This window comes from Strix uralensis, chromosome 17, assembly GCF_047716275.1.
Source record: "Strix uralensis isolate ZFMK-TIS-50842 chromosome 17, bStrUra1, whole genome shotgun sequence".
NCBI classification, from domain to species: Eukaryota; Metazoa; Chordata; class Aves; order Strigiformes; family Strigidae; genus Strix; species Strix uralensis.
Window position 1 is genome coordinate 8,073,098 of NC_133988.1, and position 20,773 is coordinate 8,093,870.

The following is a 20,773-nucleotide window of genomic DNA, read 5'->3' on the forward strand; positions in this document are numbered from 1 at the left end:
GCAGCCATTTTGTGTGCGCAAAGCCTGAAGGTGAAGCTGGGGAGGGGGCTGACTTTTCCCTGGGAGAAAGACTGCAGGGAAGGATTCAGCTTTTATATCTGCTTGTGCATGTGAGAGACAGAAGAAAGAGAGAATCCAAAAGAAATAGGAAATGAAGCATAGACTGTAAAAGCCTTTTCATCAGGATTAGACTGCATCCCTATCCTACAGCCAGCCTGCTTTCTGCACTCACCTTCCTCTGCAAAAAGTCACGATGAAGCAGAAACAGTGCCAGGGAGAAGAGCAGGTTCAAAAGGCCAGAGTGGAAAGGTCCTTTGCTAAAGGAAATACCCTTCCCAGACCTCTTTTATAGAAGTATCCATTTCACCATGGCCACTACTAATCAAAGGGCTATTTCCTGGCCTTCCCAGCACAGCTCCCAGATGCAGAGCACTGTTCTCATCTCCACTATTGCAAACCCTTCCCCTCCCACCCCAGACACTCGCTCCCCGACCTGTGCTCCCCCACTGCTGAACCCGGCACTAGGGCAGGACTTAAGCCCGTGTTTCAGGCTCCACGGTGAAGGAAGACGCTCGTTTTCCTATTAAGCGTTTTCAACCTCTCCCCACAAAGACCAAACGGGCGACTAAGCACACCGGATCGCCGGACAAAAACCCGTCGAGGGGATTTTTATCTGCATGTAGCTGCTGGGGGAGGCAGGAGGGGCTGGTGACCTGCAAGAAAACCCACCAGGAAGAAAAGGCAGCGACAGGGGACGTGGGAGTCACTTTATTTATTTGGTGGTGGCCGGGTACAGCAGCGGGGCGTCCCGCCCCACGCCCCGGGGCAGCGCGGACCGGGTTGGGGGGGGGGGGGGGGGCGGCGGTGGCCGCGGGCCCGGGGCAGGGCGGTGCACGGAGCCGCTCACCTTGCCCTGCCCCTGCGCGCACACTCTCCGCCGCTGCGTGTTTAAACAAAGAAAGTTGCACAACCAAAGCCTCCCCCTCCGTTAAGGTGGCTCGGGGGGGGGGGGGGGGGGCGGCGGGACGTCCGGTCCCGTCCCCGCACGCTGTCACCGGCTCATCCCCGGCTCTCGCCGCTCCCCGGCGCACTGACGCCCTTTCATTATTGCACTGCTCGCTGCGACCGTGACAGTAGTGCAACAGGGAAAGAGGGGCAGCCCGCCCGGTGGTCCCAGCGCTGGCCCAGCAGCCGCGGCCGCCCCTCGGCCTGCAGCCCGGCCGCCGGGCTGGGGGGCACGGAGGGAGAGCCCGGGGCGGGGGGGTGTTCCTGGCTTTGTCCCCGAGCTGGCCGCCTCCTCCCGGAATGATGCTGGGGGGCGTGGGGGGTGTTACACCCCGGGCGGCGGCAGGGTCAGCCGTACAACGGGCGGGCACGGCCCCGCCGGCGGGCTCCGGGCCCTCCCTCCCCGCCCCGCCCGGCCGCCGCGGGGAGACGCGCCGCAGCGGCCCCACGCCGCCCGGGGACCGGCTCGGAAAAGCCCCGCGGCAGCGGCTCCTCCGCCGCGCCCTGATCCGGCCCCCCGTCCCCTCCCACCGTCCCTTTCCCTGGGCCCCTGAGGTCCCGAAAGGGACCGCGGGGACCACCTGAAATGGAAGGCAGGGCCACCCACTCGGCCATCCCGGCTGCTGTCAGCCCCCAGCTGATCCCTCACAAAGCAGAGAGGAGATTTAACACCCCCGTCCCTGCTCCGTTCCCACGTACCTCAGTGAACAGCTCTCGGGAAGGGCCGGTGGCAGCGCCCGGCCCCGGAACAGCCCCCGGGCGGCAGGGCCCGGCGCAGGAGCTGGCGGGCCGTGCTCGCCGGGCAGAGGCATATGAGCTTTGTTTCGAGGAGGTTATTGGGATTAGAGCCTCGGCCTCTTTGTGCTATGCTCGGCTTCGCATCGCACTGGTTTTCCGGCTGGGATCAGGCACCGAAACAGCAAGTGTGGCTATGTATCTCCTCCCATCCCTTGGTGGGTGTTTACATCATTATGTAAAACAGGCACCCTTCAAACGTCTCGGGACTCACACTATCTTAAAACGGAGCCATGATGGGTTTCTCCGGTTTCAATCACTGCTTGTGCGTTTTAAACACGAGGCCGTTTTGAATCCTGGGTGATAGCATCAAAAATATGTCCATTACTCACAACCTGAGTCACCACAATAGCACGATTATTTGTCACAAATAACATCTCTGCACAATTACTTGCCTATCTAACAACGCTCAGCATTTCACAACTTTTCCCTTAACTCGATGGGCACATAGGATTAATTTTTCCTGCTGTGGCTTTCTTCTCTCCGTGAAGAATAACCCTCAAAAGAAAAGACCCTATAAGCAATATTGCACTACTACCCTGATCACAAAAGCAGAGGCAATATTGATAGGGTCTCATCCTTAAGGTTAGGAAGCTGGATAATGTGTCTTGCGGCAGGTGACTGGAGGGAGCTTCATTCCATGCCTGCAAATGGGGAAGGGGTAAAAAGTTAGAAAGCAGTGCACTGCCCTACGGATCACAGCACCGTGTGCTCCCGGGAGGGTGGGGGGTGCAGGAATGGAGTAAACCTCCGACCCCACAGAATCTGTGCATGGGCGTAGGCTACCCCTTTCTCCCAGGATGTATTTAACTCCAGTGTGGATTTTATCCAGGTTTCTGTACCTCCATCCCCAGTTCTCACGTTCTTATTCTGTGTAAATTTCTCTCCTTTATTAATAACCTCAGTCAATTAGCTGCCTAGCTGTTAGAGGCTGAGAAGCACTATTTATTTGATTTAACTGATAGCTGTATTTTGAACCTCTTAGTAACAGGCATCAAGCCCTCAGAGAACTTCTTTTCTAGGGCTGTCCTACTTGGAGAGCCCAATGTTTTAAAATATCCCTCCCTTCATTGGAAATCACGGGATTAAGTACACACCAAAAATTAGAAAGCGAAACAGGATCTCCAAGGCTGGCTCTCCAGCACTGGCTCTCCAGCACTGACTTCACATTAATGCACACAGATTAAACAGTGTTTGGAGACGCACGCGTGTTTTGCCCTAGCTTGTTTTGTTTGGCTTTTTCTTCTCCTCTCCCCCCTCCCCAGCACCTTTTCTGTCCTAGGCTGGAAGGCACAATCTTCAGCTGGGGCTGGGTTAGCACTGAACACACCAAGAGCCACAGAAATGATTCCCAAGGAGGGGCCGAGACACCTCCAGCTTCAGGGCTGCTTTGTCAACTAGACTCTTCTGCTGCAATCTGGCTCCCAGTTAACCTGCCCCAGTGCGTTTGTCACGTAGGAACACTTGAGAGTCCAGAGGAAGAAAACGTCATTCCCAGGCCATCCCAAACCAGGTCATGATTTTGACACTTTAAGCTTCTCTTTCCACAGCCTACTTTCCAGTGGATTAAATAGGAGTGTAATGGAGAGACAATCCCTTAATTCATGGATTCCTGGCTAATTTATGCATGCCACATTCATCTGGTCTTTGCCATTAGAGATCCTTGGCGTTTGGCATGCTGGTGTGAGGCAGCCCTGCATCCCCTTTGATGTTGCCTGACTTGCCCAAAGCAGCCGAAAACCGAGGACATGCCAAAGAAAAGGGAACAGGGGAAGCTCCATTAATTGTTTTTCTAATGGACTGATAAACAAAATCTACAATCTGCCCCAACCCCTCACTCTCCCCATCCTTTGTGATGCTTGTTGGAAGCAAACAGGGATCTTTTTTCCACATTATTTATTTGTATTAACCTTTGCTCACACTAATTAAAAGGCCATGTTCACAGAGATTGCTGTAAGCAGCTCAGAATGAGTTTTATCAAACTTCTGTATTCTCGTTACCTTGGCAAAACTTCAGGTTTAATCCTGCCACTGCTTCTCAACAATCCCTGCAACCTAGACATCCAGTTGGACTGAGAACATAAAAAAAGACACAACTAGATTCAGCCTTACCTTTCCATCTATTCCTACCTTTCCATCTATTCCCGTCCAGTCTCTATTTTGTTTATTGTTTACCATGTCTTTTCCACTCTTCAGCCTCGATGTTATCTCAAACAAGGCTTACACTTAATACACACAATTTAACTTCTCCAGTGGCCCAAGAGACAAACCCACTGGCAAGTTTACAGTGGAAACGTACAATCTGCACATTACTAATGCATCAGTAGTGGGTGTGTGTGTGTGCACGATTTGACAATTTCTACACAACTTAAGAATTTCAGTAGTTGCAGAAGCTACAACTGGCAGGAGAGGGTAAGGGATGTAATTAGAAACGTCAGCCACAAGTTAAGATCCAAGCAAAGGCAATTAAGTTACTTTATGTTTCTGGATCTGTGCTGAGAGCCTAGACGTGTCTCAAAAATTTCCTTATCTCCAAATGGTGTATTGGCACAGGACGCCCCACACCTTCCCCCCCTTTTTTTTTAACAAAACAAGAAAAATAAAGACTGAATCGATCTCCAGTATTCCCCCAGTTTGCAAACAATATGCAAAGCCTGGGCTGCGTTATGTCCTATAGCAGGGAGACTCTCTGGAATGTATATGGGGGTTATTTTAAAATAAACATTTAAACACGAGATTATGAAATGCATGCTATTTATACACCAGGAGGCTCCGCATCTCTAGATATGTTTAGAAACCTCTCTCGCCTTTAATCACAGTTATAGAAACTAAATGGAAATGTCACCCAGACTAGTATGGAAATAACACTGTATGTTGCTCAATAATGGAAGCTCTTTTTTTTTTTGGCAGTATGTGGGGGGGAATCTTTTACTGTACTGGGGTCATTGCTGTATGTTTAAGCTCCCTTTTTCTGACGTTAGCAGACAAATAGACTGAATTGTCCTTACAATGAAGTTTTGGGATAAATAAAGTAGTGAGCTGACTCTCTGAAGCTCAGAGGCCTCTGTCTCCTCATGAGATCAGACCTTGTCTTCCCTGGTTTAGTTTAGGGAGCCATTTCCCCTTCCCTTTGTTGCTGTTTGTTTGTTTCTTTTGTGGTTAAAGATGCCACTTGGGGCAAGCGTTTGGGTGTTTTTTATTTTAATTTTCTTCTCCATTGCAACCTCACAAAACATAGCAGGGCAACAAAGCTTCAGTCCAGCCTTGTTTCCCTTGTTACAGCCATTTCACTAGCCTGAGGAAAGGACACCATTTAAAAACCATCTTGCAATTAAATACATTATATAGTCTACGATATATTTTCTGCAGAGGAATTGACACTATTACCAAAGGTCAGAGCAAACACTTTGGTAACAGCTGTAGGCTGAGAGTTGATTTAGAGTTTTCCATCCTATTTAATAATTTTATCATTGTTTTAGAACTGGAAAGTGTTGCCTTTTTAATTTTCTCTTTTTCTTTCTTTTTTTTTTTTTTTTTTTTAAAGAGAGAGAGAAAATTCTTAGCATTCCAGTCCTGGCTCCTTAAGTCTATCTAGCAAGTTTGTACAAATCCGTCCAGAGAAAAAGGGGATTCTTGCTTCCATGCAGGAGTCAACTTGTCCAGGTGTGAGAGACTCCAGAGAGTACGGGTTGATAATCCTTTCTGAAAACACCACCTTCCCAAGTGTGTTTCACCCACCGAGCTTGGGGATTCTGTCACCCACAGCCACTTATCAATACATTCCCCTTCTCCTGAAATCAGGAGGGATTACACTCCAGAACGTCCTGCCATTTGATTCTTGCTTATAATATTTAGTTTGTGGGTTTCAATAACCCTTTTCTCAGCAGCAACATTTCCTCGGCTGGCAGAAGCCAGATCTGCGTCAGTGAGCTCCATTAAAAGGAATGACAGAGCTCCTTAAACAGCCTAGACTTTGTAACCCCACAATACGGCTTTTCTGCATGGTGTTTACCAGCGCTCTGCTGTCTGATGGAAAAAAAAAAAAAAAAAAAAAAAAAGACTTGTGGTACTAAATGCAGGAGCAAAATAGGGCTAAATCCTATCACCTTGGAAGTGCCGATCCCACTTCTGGCCCTGCATCTAGAGCAGGGCAAGTGAAAGGTCTTGTAGTTGCCTTGGCTAGGCAAGGAGCATATGTGGGGCTGATCTCAGGGTCCCCCAAATAACTCTTCCCCCATGGCAGGGGACAGGCTCCCCTCATTACACACCCCAGCTCCCCACAACCCGCCCATCCCCTTGCCTGCAGGGGTAGGGGGTGCGATTTCTCCATGGGCCCCCAAGCCCAAGTCTCTAGGGCCGGAGCCAGGGGCACCGCAAGAGGGGAAGCAGCACCTCCTGCCCTGGCCCAGCCACCTCCCTTCCCCAAACCACCCAAGAGCGGCGAGAGCAGGAGCGACCTTAACACAGATCTAGCACTCAATGCAATGACTCAAAAAGTCCCCCAGAAAAAAAAAAAAAAAAAAATCCCTCTGAAAACTTAAACCATCTGATTTCACTTTCCGCTCCAATTGGTTGTGTAGCCAGGGCGCAGGTCTGGCCTCCTCCGCCACACTAATGCCCTATGTGCGCTGCCGCCACAGAGGAGGGCTCTTTTAACAAGTTTATGCAACAACAGGATGGAGGCTCTGCCGGAGCCCTTCCCCCCGCAGCCCGACCTGATTCCCCGCATTCCTCCCGCGCCCTCCCCCTCCGACCCAACTGGAGACAAACTCTGGCATCTCCACACACATGCAAATGGTTTCCCTTGCACAAATACAGACTCCTGAAGGGGCCTTTGCTTCCGAATCCCCCCCTCTCTTTTTTTTTTTTTTTGCTTTCCTCCAGTGCTTTTTTTTTTTTTTTTTTGCACTGTTACATTCCTCAGCCAGGCAGGGTTAAAAAAAAAAAAAAAAAAGGAGAAAGACAGAGTGGGGAAGGGAGGGTTTGGAATGTGTAACCTCCATCCCAGGCCCAAATCTGCAGGGAACCCCGTCCTCGCTCTCCACATCCCCGGGGCCTGCCTGCAAGAGAGCTGGTGCTCAGGGAAGGGCCCTCCGTGGGCTCCATTGCCCCAGTCGGAGCCAGGAGGCCTCAGAAGGTGTCCCCTCACCCTGTGCAAATGGGATATAGTCCTTGTCACCACACAGGCCTTTCCCTGAACCACACGCCTCAAATCTCCCCCCCCCACGCCCAGGGGAGGTTTTCAAGTGTAGCGACCATATTATTTTTAAAGACATAACTTTACATAGGAAAACAAGTATGCATCTATTCCCCCTGTGATTTCTCCACCTCCAAACAAGGCAGGCTCACACGTCCGAGAGGCCATCTTACAGCCCAGCATCAGCCCCACCAAGGCTTTCACTAGCACTTATTTCCACTCTCCGATGGGCTCCATGAGTACACACACACACAGAACAAAGCACTGCCCCGCTCCAGGGTGGCTTCCAGCTCCTTGCTGGTCCACCCTCCTTCCTGTCCTCCTTGGCCAGGGGCAGCGAAGGGCCCCTCACGCTTCCACTCTGGTCACTCTTGCGCTCCTATTGATGGCGGGGGGGGAAAGACACCCCCCCCAGCAGAGCCCTTACAGATTTCACTCTCTCCTACTTTTTAATTAATCAAAAATTAGGAGGAGAGGAAAGTGCCAAAGCTAAACAGGCCTCCCTGTTCCTTAACACACACAAAAATGGCAACCGTGCTACAATGCAGAGATGGATGAAAAGAAAAGCTCTAGCGAAAGGGAGCCATGGCGGCTCAGGTTACCTCCACTGAGGCCTGGAAGCCGTACCGCATCCGCCACCAGCACCGTGCCTCCGGTTCAGGCGCGGAGGCTTAGCCTTCTCCTCTGGGCGTGAAAAGGAGACAGGCTTCAGATCCTCACCAGAAACAGAGGGACTGAAAAGGTGTCTTTTGTTTGCTCCCTCATTCATTGAAGAACTGGAGCGCGTTATTGAGGATTCGGCTTCCCCGTGTCCCTCTAAAATGGGACACACACCCCTCCCCTCAGGATGAGGTCCTCCATTTTCTGCCTCCCCATGGCTTGCTCACTAGCACACCCCGGCCTGGTTTGGGATGTGCAGTGCAATCTGAAAACACTCCTTTACCTAGATTTGATTTCCAATATGACGGCTCTCCCCACCCCCACCCTTTGCTCCCAAGGTAACAGCTCAAGGCTTCAGGGGAAAAAAAAAAAAGGAAGAGAGGAAGGTCCCATCCCCCAGCCCTCCAAACCCCTTTCTTAGCAGCTGCAAGCGAAAATACCACATCTGCCTCCAACTACACCACGAGTGACAGTCACCAACATATTGTTATTTAAAGATCAATTCTGAATGCAATATTCCTGTTCCTAGGCCTACATCATCCCTGCGTCTCTCAGACTCACTCCACGTTGCTATTGGGAAGTACAGGGAAAGACTGTCTTTCAAAACCTATTGATTATTATTTAGGTGCCTTCTACTTTTTTTTTAATGAAAATGAAAGTATCAATATTGCTTTAATCTTAACAGTAATTCCTCTAAAAGTGAAATACGATGGAACTTGAAAAATGTATCAATAGGAAGCAAAAATTAAATTGCCTGTGAATACGTGTATATATTAAAGCCACTGAATTCTATACACAACAATAACATCCTTAGGTTCATAAAACTCTAATTTTTAAAGCAGTGGAAAGAAAATATTCAAACCTGGTCAGGATATTTTTAAACGTGGTGATTGCTCTAAAGGAGGACAAGAGGGCTTTAAAATGTGAATAGGCCAGCTTTTTATTTTACAACTTGGACACACAAACCCATGCTAGTGGCAGAAAGGGCAATCCATTTTGTACACTGAAGCAGTCAAAAAGGGGAACAAAACCCAAGGAATTTCCATACAGACCACTCAACCTAAACACAAAACAAACAAACAAACACAAGGGTAGGGATTTTTTTGGCAATTTCTACATGATCTTGACATTTTAACGCTCGCTCAAGCCTTTGCGGTGGGGGGAAGAAATCAGAGTAGGGGGCTGGTTCCCTACTAAAATGTATTAAATAACTACAGAATCCCATAATGTCAGGGGCTGGGTGTGCAACAGTAACTGATCATAAAGGATGTATTAGGACTGGAACCAAATGCTTTGACAATATTATTGCACTGCTTTATTTGTGCAGACAGTAGTGCAACATTGTCAGAGCCAGCGATACCAGCAGCCACTGTCACGTTCTGCACAGCTGTCCCTGCATCCTTTTGTAAGGGACTGTTACATTACAGTGTTAACCACAATAACGTTTTTATGTTTAGCCCCAATAAAACTCTGCATGATGAAGTTTATTTGCAATCGTAATTAGACAAGGTAAAAAACCACCAACAACAAAAAGTTAGTTTTAAAAAAATGACAGAGAAGAAAAAAAAGAGAGAGAGAGAGAGAAAGACCACTGTTAGTATGGCTTGTTAAACAAACCATTCAAGTCTTGCTACATGCCCAGTATATCTAGGCACAGTACGTTATAAAGGTTTTATACAAATTATTTCGTTACAGTAATGGAGAATAGAAGAACAAGGGACATAATTCAGCATCCCCAAATGTATGTGTTTCCACAAAACCCAAATTGGTCAGTCAATGAATCTGAACTACATAATTTAAATAAATCACAGAAAGTGCCAGCCCTTTCCTGTGCCTTCAAAAGTTTTCTTAATTGTGCTGTGTATTTTATGGTGGTTGACCAGTGCAGATGAAAAAGGCTGATGTGTGTGTATATAGAATGGTATAAATACACAGTGCTTTGATTTGCTATGGAAAATGTTACAGAAATGATGAGACTTGCGTACAAAAATACCTAGCGTCTGTGCTTCAATCTCACACATATCTGTGTGTCACCACTCAAAATTCACAGTATAAACACCACAGATTCTTAGAAACAAATCAACATCATTAAATCCCTATAGACATTGATAGGGACCACCTTAAACATATAGGGGAAAGTTTCTATAAGGGGAAGAACTATAAAGAAATCATTATAAAATTTCAATGTAGATATTGTATGGATGTGTGTAGAAATTAATAATTAATTACTCACAAGTTATTGGTAAACAAAGCAGATAATGTGATGCCTTGAAAGCTCCCAGAAATGTTTGGAGCTTATGTTTTAAATGGAATGTGTTTAAATTATTCCAGCCCATTTCTATAGAAAGACATATAAAAATGTATAACCCAGAATCTCTCTCCTTATTTAAAACCACTCCCACATGTATAAAACCTTATTTCACACACGTGCATAAATACACTGGAGGAGGCATCTATTTTAGGGTTGTTTGCCCACTCTGAAGAGGGTGGGCTGCTAAAGGGGGTCATGTTTCTGCCAGCCAATGCCCTTTTAATATTGCACTGCTCATCATAATTGCCAGTAGTACAACAGAAAAAGGGCTCTGGACAACAGCATACTTCAGAGACTTTCCAAAATAAATGATAAATCAGTTAGAAACTTCTCCAAGTGATGGCCTTCTGTGCATGATTTACTCTAAAACAGATTTGTTACATTCAAAAAAAAAAGGAGTTTTTTCAACAACCACATTGATTCAATGTCATTCTTTAAAATGAGATCTTAATATTTCACAACTGCATCTTGAATTAACTTCAGCAAGAACTTAGATAAGCTTGTTTTAGGGACTTTTTTTTTCTTCTAAAGGTAAATGTGTTGCATTAGAGCATGTGAAAGCAAAGACCAAAATTGGGATTGTCCTCCTTGCATTTCAGCACCCCAGTATTTTACAAAAGTAGGTGTAATGAATTAGATTAAACATTATCTTAAAGACACAATGGAGGAGAAGTTCATATCCTTACTATTGCTTTCCTCTGAATCATCTGCTAAAATATTTGGTATTTATTACATACATGCTTGCTAGTAGCTTAAATTATTTTATTTTTAATTGCTAAGGAAGTCTTGCGATTTTACACAAGCATCTAAACAAGCTTTCAAAACAACTGCCATCCAGGAGTGAGAGACCTTTAAAAATCATCTACTTGCATCATGAAAACATCACTACTGTAATTTTTCCTTTTTCAAAAAGAATATATGGGTAGTAAGGAGAAAACAGCAGTTAATCATTACAAATCAGACATTCCAAATAATTTTAGCAATAAGTAACATTTAAAAGTCAACTTGTTAGTCTTTAGGCTTCAAACTGTTTACCATTTGTTTCTCTAAACAATTTCAAACTTAAAGCTGGAAAATGTAACTGTTAAATAAGAATCACTTGAAAAATTATAAAATTCTTTGATTTCAAACTTCAAACAATGCAAAGAAATTCTATGCAAAGAAATCCAAACTTGAGAACAACTTTCCATAAACTGTATAGACAAGTAAGAATTGTACCAAATGCTAAAATGAATTAAACTGATTCAAGTCTGGGGGAGTTTGGGCTAAGTGAGAAAATGCACTAAATGAATTCTAGTTGTCAGTTTTTCATAGTAGTATTAACAAAAAGCCAATTGATTTGGAAATGTCCCAACCCAATTGGAATCTTAAACTGTATCATTATTATTTTCCGATTTAATTTTTCCTCCTTTTTTTGTACAATAATTTATCCCTAATCCAGAAACCTAGACTAGTGTGGAAATGTTTAAAAAAATAAAAAAAGGGAAAAAAAAAAAGAAAGAGAGAAAGGAGGAAGGAAAGAAAAAGAAAAGAAAAAGAAAACTAGAAGAAAGAACGTGCTTTAGACTTTAGGAAGTTTTTTTTTTTAATTCCAGAGCCCCAGGTTTGTGTTCGAGGGTACGAGCTTTCCTTACACAACTCGAAGACCACACACTGGAGGGAAACGGAGCGGAATTGGGGCAAAGTGCAAGAATGCCAAAGAAACACTTTGGGCTGCGCACCCTGGTTTATTGCAAAAACTCTGGACTATTTAAGCAAAGCATTAGTTTTACGAGATTTAAATATTAAGCCAATATAAATAGTGGCTGGAGATAGCATGTGACTTATTGCCTCGCTCTTTGGGGGTTTTAAGGAAAAAAAAAAAAAAAAAAAGAGGGGGGTTCTAAACCGGGATCGTTTAGCAAAACAATTCTACACGGTATCTAGAGACAGGAGTTTTGCTGCGTTTAAAAACGGGAATAGTATTTTCCACGAGGAGCTGTGTGGCACAATGAGCGGGCAGCACACGCGAGCCCTCCCGTGAAACACAATCCTCGGCGCGGGGCTGGGGGTGGGGAGGGAGCGGGCTCGGCTCCGGCGGCCACAATTTGATTCGTGGGATCCCACTCAATTTCTCAGAAGTGTTTGCATAGGTGAAATGTTTGAGAGAGGAGGGGAAAAAAAAAAAAAATTAGCTCACCACTATCTAGAGATTTTCAGCCAAGCCTGCCAGCAACCGTCTCTCGCAGTACTTCTGCGGCACTTCGCGCACGGACGATGCAGACCCGCACCCGTCCCCTCCGCTCCCTCCATTTTCGGCGGACACAGACAGCGATTTCCCACTTCTGCCGCTCGCAAGTTTTATTCCCGGCCCCGCTCCCGCCCGAGGCGGCTCCGCCGCTGGCTCGCTTGAAGCCCTCGGATCGATCGCACGCCAGAAAGCAAACCGACCGGCGAGAACTTCGCTGGGGAAACCGCTACAGTTGGGAAAGGGGGAGGAAAAGGCTCCCGCGCCCGCCCGCTCCGCCGGGAAACCTCTCCGGGAAGCGCCCGGCCCCGCCGGGGAGCCCCCGCACGGGAGGAGGGCGAGGGGCGCCGCCGGCAAGCGGGGCCCCCCCCTCCCCCCGCCTCGCTCTCTCCGCCGCCGCCCACCGCCCCCCTCCCCCCCGCTGCCCCGGGCGGGGGGCACCTCTCGGCCCGCTGCCGCTCGCCCCGCGGGCCATTGTCAGAGCCGCGGTGGCGGCGCGCCCCGCCGTCACCCCGCAACACCCCCCCCCCCGCCCCGGGGCCCGCAGCTCCCGCCATTTCCGCCCGGGCGGGCGGATGCGGCGGCGCGGGCCGGCGGGCCCCGCGGTACCTGGCGGCGGGAGGGACGGCTCCCCGCGCCGCGGGGGGGAAAGTTGCCAAAAGAGGCGCAAAAGAGGTGGCGAGAGCGGCGCGGCTCGGCGCTCCCCCCCACCCCCCCCGCCTCCCGCCGCCGGCCGCCGCCGCACCGGGCGCGCCTCGGCGTCGCTCCCTGCTCGATCGGAACGTGGGCAAATCCTCCAGTACCAACCTCATGGCCTCCCCGCTCCAGCCTCCATCTTTGACTAGTTGACATTCAGCTCCTGCCTGACCAACTCCTCATTAGCATACCTCCCCCGCCATTGGCTCGCCCCTGCGCTAGTCTTTGCCACCGCCTCCGCCATTGGCTCCCGGGGAGGATATTTAAAAATATTATCCCCTCGCCCATTGGCGGCCGGGTGCCTACGTCACGGCACGCTCTTTATTTTAACAATGAATGCACAAACACATTCTTCCATTCACAAATTTTTTTTTTTTTCAGTAGTTTGCCCGCCTTTTCTCCAACTACATTTTCATTGATTTTTTGTTTCAACTGAGGGGGTCCCGGTTGTAAGCAGATAAATCAAAGGCGAACAGAGGGGGGACCTGAGCAAATATTATTTTCTCTCTCTTTCTCTCTTTTGTTCGGCAGTGCTGGTGTTGGGGGAACAAAACTGATCCCCAGCGGTCCCGGACCGGAGAGGTGTGGTCGCGGGGGGGCTGCTCTGCCCAAGAGGTTGCAGCTATTTTGTGTCTATTTCGGTTTCAAAGCTCGACCCTCTTTCCGAAAAGCAAGCTCTGTCCGGGCTAAACAAATCGCTAAATTTGTCGAATTTAGAACAGTGATTCTTGCTGTAGTAGGGGAGCGTTTGCTGGGGGGGGGGGGGGCTGGGTGGGTGCCTGCCCCCGGGGGGCGGCTGCTCCCCTCCCGCGCGGACCGGCGGCGCGGATGGCCACGCTCCCCTCCCGCTCCTCCCGCAGCCGCGCTCGCCGCGGGCTGAGCCAAGCAGGGGATTTAATTGTGACCGACTAAAACACACCAGGTCACTTCAGTGCACTTTCATGACAACAAGAGCTTTTCCTTTTGTACACGCGGTTGAGCTGAAATCAGGCGATATCAAAGTTTAAGGGCTGGGGAGGGAGCTCTCTAGTATTTCTCTTGCCCTGCAAATTGTAAAACACAGGAATCGTTGAAAAATGAATAAACAAAGACTGAGGGAGTCATTGAGAGACAGTCTCTCTCACAGGGAAATGTCTTGGTGAGTTTCTTTTCCAAAAAGATTTCTGCCATATTGTTAACTAACAAACTCACAACTGTGCAGTTGCTTCCCCTTTAAAATACACAGTTCCTTCTGTGGATCAGCCCTTCAACAATTGATTTCAACAGATGTTTGTAAAATGAAAATGTTTTCATACTCCAATGAGACAAACTTAACAGCAAAGGAACCGGGTAAGCTGTGAGAAAGCAATACACTTTCGTGGGTAAAAAGGCTCTTTTTTTTTCTTTTCTTTTTTTTTTTTTTCAAAAACAACCCTGTATTTACTGGCATTTTACTAAGTAATCTGTCTTTGAAAAAAAGTATATATCTCTCTAAACTGTTGAATTATTTTAATTTAAAAATATCTTTTCCTTTCAGTTGTTAACTACTTTCATACCAAATCCAACCCCAAAATATAACTTGTGTGCGTGTGAACTAGAATTTACATTATACAAGAAAAAGGATATTAGCTATTTTTAAAAATAAACTAAACTTCCTTTGTATCTATTCTTGGGCTTGGGAGTTGTTTCTGATTTGGATATTTTCTCCATATATGTATGCATACATGTGCATAGCCCCCCGCGCACAAATATTGAACCCAAGTTGTAAATGCTGGATCTGGGTACTAATGGGTGGGGACTTGGAGCAGTGGATCTCTGGCAGTGTTTTTGGAGATGGGAGAGAAGGGCAGTGGGCTGTGAAATCACACATTCCTGTCCAATGGAGCTGAAATAATGGTATTGTTCTCTGGAAAAGAGGTTGCTTTTCTCTTCTCCATTCTTCCCCTGATCTGCAGGGACCTGATTGTGCAGTTAATCAGCAAAAAAGCGTTTGATGTAAGGCAGGGCGTGAATTCAAAAGGGCCAGGGGGGATTCAAGAGGGATTCTTCTGTCTATTAGAAAATGTTTTTCTGATTTCAAAATGGTAGACATTTGAAAAGCTGTACTGGTCTCTCTTCAGAGATCCGAGTTCGTAGTAGGTACCAGCACTAATTATATCGCTTCCTTTGTGGGTTTGACACTTTACTGCTGGAAAAAAAGTAGATATCTTACAGCAAAAAGAAAGATGTCCTTCCTGGAGCAAAGGTGAGCCCCTATATCCCTGCAGTTAATTCCTTCAGCTTGCTATCAGTCGCCAGAGAGTCTCCTTATGACTGCCTTGCTAAATGTTTAGCATCACACGACTCAGAGTAAAATAAAGCCCGTGGGGAGCAGGTAAGAACTAAGTTGGTTTTGTAGCTCTTTTTGGTGACCTGTGTCCTGAGCATGACATCCACCTCCCCGAATCTTTAAACATAGCAGCTTTCCTGTCCCACACTGACTTGTTCGTAAATCTTTCCTTGCCAGCCTTGTCTTGAATGCCAAGAATATTTGAAGCATGTTTCTTATTTCAGTGTGGTCGTTTCCCAAACTTTTTAACAAAATGTTTTCTGCCGAATTCTGCTGTTGTATATACACAACATCCTGCTATCTTTCCTGTGCACAGCATCTATACATATGTAAATATGTAAATTCATTGCTATCCCTTTACTTAATATATTATTATAGCTACACAGGAAATGACACATCCTAGAGAAAGGCAACTGCCTTGGATGTTTACGTGAAAAATGTGTAACTTTACAGCAAGCTCCGAACGGGTTTGTCAGTTTAATTTTGGCCAAACTGTAAATAAAGTTAATGGAAGGTCCCCACCGCCAGTCCTTGGTCCCCAGCCCCAGATCTGTCGCTTGTGTACCACAGCCCTTGCCACGGGACTCCTTCCCACTCTTCGAAAGGAGGGTTGCTCTGCTGCGGTGCTGGATTGATTGATTTAATTTGTGTGTTTCGGCGCTGGGGGACATTGGGGAATTCCTTGGATGTTTTTTGGGTGTTGTTTTGCTGCAAATGTGCAGTTGTGCTCTCCCCTCCCTTTGGAAAGGAAGGCTGAGAAAAGACATTTGTTCTGCTGTTAGTTTGCTTTAAAGAAGGGCTTCTTGCAAACATCCAATGCTGGAGAAGAATGGCGTTTTTATCATTTTTAAACATCAAGGAGGGGAGGGAGAAAAGCTGATTTTTTTTTTTTTTTCTCCAGATCTTGGGGTGTTTTTGCAGTGTAACTCAATCTGATGTCACTGGGGGTGGAGTCTCCGCTGCGTTTGCTTAATCTGGAGCTGCCTCAGTTCAAGGCCTTGTGGCTGAAAGTTCTTAAATCTGTGGCAGACAGGCATGACTATTCCTTAATGAGACCCCTGCTGCAATAACGCGTTTTTTATTTTAATCAGCTTCTTAATGCTATTAATTACGATTTCTTTCATAACACTCTTCCCATCTGCAAGGTTAACGTAGTGCCGCACGAACAGCACAGTAACACACTTCACCGTTATCGTCTGTGTGAAAACACATGTACAAACTCATATAAAACCTTCTTAATTAGGTCTTCAACATACATATGCTTTGTGAATGTGGGTGACAGACAGAATCAAAGAGAAGAGAGGAGGGCAAGAAAAATTTCACAGAAGTTTCCAAAGATATTTACAGAGGCTGTTATAAATTAACTTTAAAATCCATCCTTGTGGAAGATTGCTACATTTAGGAAGGATAGATTTGATTTTTGTGTTTTGTCTTTTATTCCCAACTCCCTAGCTGCAAACATTTGCTCCTGTGGACAAAACTATAAGGCTGGATTCAAAATGAATTGATAAAACTCCATGGGAGACAGGAACAAATAGATTCATAAAATGTTCACAGGGCAGCATTGACTAGTAATGTTTAAACTTAAACAGATTGGACTTTTGGTTTGCCTCAACTTCAGAAAAATCACTGCCACTCCTTCAGAGAGGCTGGAAATCAAAGTCACCTCTGAGCTCATCTAAAATCATAATTCTCTTCTAATTTAGCACTGCTACCATGGCTTTTCCTTTTTAACACACAAACTTGAAAAATGAAGGGGATCCTTTATTTAAACAGTGATCTGAATGATCCTAAAACTTGCCCCTAAAATATGTGAAATTTCACCATTCCCTTATTTTTACCCAAGTAGTTTACAAAAAAGTTTTATTTGAACAGGCTTTGATTCAGACACATGTGAATAAAACAGTTTAAAGTTACTCTATGTATGTGTATCTATTCACATATATGTGTCTATATATCACTCAAATTCAAATTGTTCTTTATTTTTTTTCCCCCAGATTCTTATAGTTTTTCAACAAATGCAGCTGTTAAAGGATTTTTTTAAAAGAAAAAATATTTTTAAAAGCACTATTCACAACAAAAGGCATTCCCTGAAACATTTTAGTAATTTAAAAGCTGTCAGAAACGATTTCTAAAAGTTTTAAATGCGCCCAAACTTACCCCCCCAACCACATCTTTATTTAGATGAAACAATCGTTTTAGTGTGATAAAATTGCAATATTTTCTTACAGACATTTTCTTATCTGCAGGACTGAAAATAAGAAAGGCAGAGAAATCTCCTTGTTCCTTTCGTTAAAAATAAATAACCTGAATCATTTCCTAGCTAGCAGATGGCCAAAAATACCTTACGTGTTTCCATAAACATATCCAATCGATAGCTTCAAAAGTGATTGAATGTAATCAAAATGCAGTCAGCCCAAAGAGCTCAAATCTCTGCTGATCAAACCTCTACAAAGCAGGCTCTTGTGCTCGGTTTGACAGTGTCCGAGAGGGAGGGGAACATGAATGAGAAAAACAGTCAGTAAATGCAAGTTATGAATGAGGGATTGGATGGGAGGAAAAAAAAAAAGAAAAAAAAAGGAAAAAAGAGAAGAGACACAGCTAATGCAAAACTCAGTTTAATTCCATAGGTTTTACATTGATGTGAATTTTCCCTCGGATCCCACCGCCTCTGCGGACTCGTAGTTAAAAACATCTCTAACCCAAACCCCAATAAACATCCTCGCTGCAGGAAAGAGGGGCATTGTGCTTGTTGGCTCACATTTTCTTCTCCCCCCTCTTTACTCGTCCCCCATCTCTCCCCCCTCCCTCTTTTGTAAATCAGAATGAGGAGGTTTTATAGTGAGTCTAATTCTCACTCCCTCCATTTCCTTCCTTTCTGCATTTTTTATCCCCCTTCCACCCCGCCCCTCCCCTGCCTGCAGCCCTGGTATTGATTAACCACTTCGCTGCTACCCCTCCGCGCCGCAGCCGCTGCCTCCCCCAGCCCAGCCCCGCTCCGCACCGCCCCGCTCCGCTCCGCACCGCGGCCCGGGGGGGGGGGGGGGGGGACGCGGCCGAGGCCGCCCCGGGGCCGGTGAGGACGACGCGCCGCCGGGGCCGGGGCTGTCCCGGGGAGGCTTCCCAGCGCCCGGAGCCGGCCCCGGCGCTCCCGCCGCTCCCGGCCAGCCCTTTGAAGTCAGTTGTACTTAATGGTATTTAATGAGGCTGGTTGCAACGCCGGGAGTGCCCGGCCGGCTCCGGGCGCGGGGAAAAGTGGTAAAACAAACGGCCACCGACCCCAACGGGGGGGGGGTGGTGTGTCATCGGCGGGGTGCAGCCCCCGCGGCTGCGGAGCGGTAGGGAGCGAGAAGGGGGGGGGAGACCCGAGCACCGAAATAGTTAATGGCCCCTGGATGCATTGATTAGTATTGATGGCTTTGGTAGTTTTAATGGATTTGTTGTTTGTGGGAGGTGGGGAGCTTTTGCCTTGCTTTGAATTCTAACCCCCTGGCTGGGAGCTTGCTCCTAATTGCATGCACAGCATTCCTTCGGAGTGGGTGGTATCACCTTTTACTGCTGCTCCCTTCCACAGGGAAGGCCTGTAAAAAATCCCTTTCATGTGCCCGAAAATCAATACCCAGGGCTCTGGATGGCTGCTGTAAAAACAAAACAAAATCCTGTCCCTCCTCCGCCAAAAAATTATATATATATATATATATATACATGGAGAAAGAGGGGGAAAAAAGAGCCCTGTAAGAGCAACCCCCTCCCTGCAGACAAACGCAAGGGGCAGTTGGCTCCTTCTGCCAACCCAGGGCCGAGGCAGTTTTGGGCTGGTGTGGAGAGAGCCCCTATTTTTACAGCTGCTGGGGGCACTTTCGGAGGAGGCTGCAGTTGGGAGCTGGACGTTTCAGTCTGGTTCTGGGCAATAAAATGGATGTGGCTTGAAAATGCCTGCTCCAGTGGCAGGGAGGATGGAGGGTCAGGAGCAGTGCTTAAAAGGTTAAAAAGGACTGGGTGAGTGGGAAGTTGCAGAGTTATGGGTGGAGTTACCCACACTTTTAAAAAAAGCACAACAGAGTAAACAAATTGATCTTTCAGTTAGTGTCAGGAGGAAGGTAAGAATGCAAGGGTGCTATGCCTTGCTGTGTCCAGCACCGGGCTTTTGGAAATAAAAAAATGAGACATTTTACTAGGAAACTATTAAACCAAGTTTATTTTTCATTCTGTCCCCAAACTGTGCAAAAATGATACCGGTCTAACTTACAAGTGAACTTCATGTTCACTTCTCTCTCTGCTGGATCTTAATTTCTTTAGTACTGAGGGGAGAAGGAGTGATTGTTAAGCATTTAAAAATCCATGCAAAATAAATCAATGTGTTTCTGCCATCTACATTTCAATTCAATAACATCGTTTTCATAGAGCTATTTCATTAGTATGGAATAACTCACCTGTAAGTAATTACAGCTGACTTGCTTTCTAGCAGAGACCAATACAAGTCCAGAAAGGGGATAAAGGTTAGCTCAAAGAAATACTGCAGAGGTTTGGCATGGGTATAAAAGCAAATAGCTATGTTCTCTCCTTAGAAAGCAAGTAATTCTTAGTCATCATTTAAAAGAAAATTCATAGCTGTGCCTTGAAGTTTCAATTCAATCTCAAATTTAAAAACAAAACCCAACTTGAAAGTGTTCCATCAGTAAAATGTAATGTCACTGCATTGAACAGAAAAAAGCTCCAAATCAACAAACAACCCAAAGTTCCTATAATAATTGTTTGAGAAATCCACCTTTCTCAGATTTCACACAGGCTCAAACAGTCAAATAGTTTGTTTGATATTTGTTGTTGTAATTTTGCTTCTTGTTGAAATTGTGTGTTGGCACTGAGTTACATTTGTTTGAAATTAGTTTATCAGTGTAACACTAACTTAAGAATGAGTTTACTTGTTCAAAAGTGCACTACTTTGAATGAGATAATTTAAGTGGAGCTGTACATGGAAAAAAAACCCACAAACATATTTTAAATGTTTCTTTTTCTATCTAATACTCACTATTAGAATTAAAGAGCATGTCTTTATGGATAGTTTAGTGTAAAGTTTTATTTAAATCATAATTCAAATGCTTCCTAATTTTATGTAATTATTTTTATTTAGAGCAAACTGCCCAAACAATTTGTATTAATACATACTAATATGCAATGCTTATTTCTGTCTTGTCCAGAATATGCAACAGAAAGGTTTCCAGGACATTTTCTTTTTAGAGAACCCCAGGTTTCCTAGTAACAAACAAATTTTAAACAGAAAGAATTTTTTTCAGGACTAGCTAATTTCATCCTTTCACCATTGTACAAGCTCTTGTATGTACATGTTAAAACAAAATATTTACAAAATAAAATAACCTTCCTAAAATATGTAGGATGTACTCATCTCCAAAATTCTGTGGATTTGCACTTTAAACAAAAGTAAAAGGGTCATTTTGCTGTACCAAACAATTAAAATGTGCTTTCAGATAGGCAGGGAGAGGAGTTGTGCTGTGAAAGATTTGTAGCGTTTTTTTAGGAGTGCACTACAGCGACAAAACCTACACTTGAAAGTATT

The 20,773-nt window shown here is 45.8% G+C and overlaps 1 protein-coding gene and 1 long non-coding RNA gene across 3 annotated transcripts in view; one reads left to right on the forward strand and one right to left on the reverse strand.

Moving 5' to 3' along the window:
* The window catches only part of TOP3B (DNA topoisomerase III beta), a 90,225-nt gene that overhangs the window by 13,379 nt on the left and 56,073 nt on the right, over positions 1-20,773 (forward strand). The window lies entirely within an intron of this gene.
* LOC141951241 (uncharacterized) lies at positions 754-13,036 on the reverse strand. 2 transcript variants are annotated; one of them, XR_012631303.1, is made up of 3 exons: positions 13,002-13,036; positions 2,196-2,444; positions 754-2,096 (listed from the first exon to the last, which is right to left on the reverse strand). It is a non-coding gene; the product is annotated as an uncharacterized LOC141951241 (long non-coding RNA). The 2 variants fall into 2 exon arrangements; XR_012631302.1 differs by having other exon boundaries at positions 754-2,444.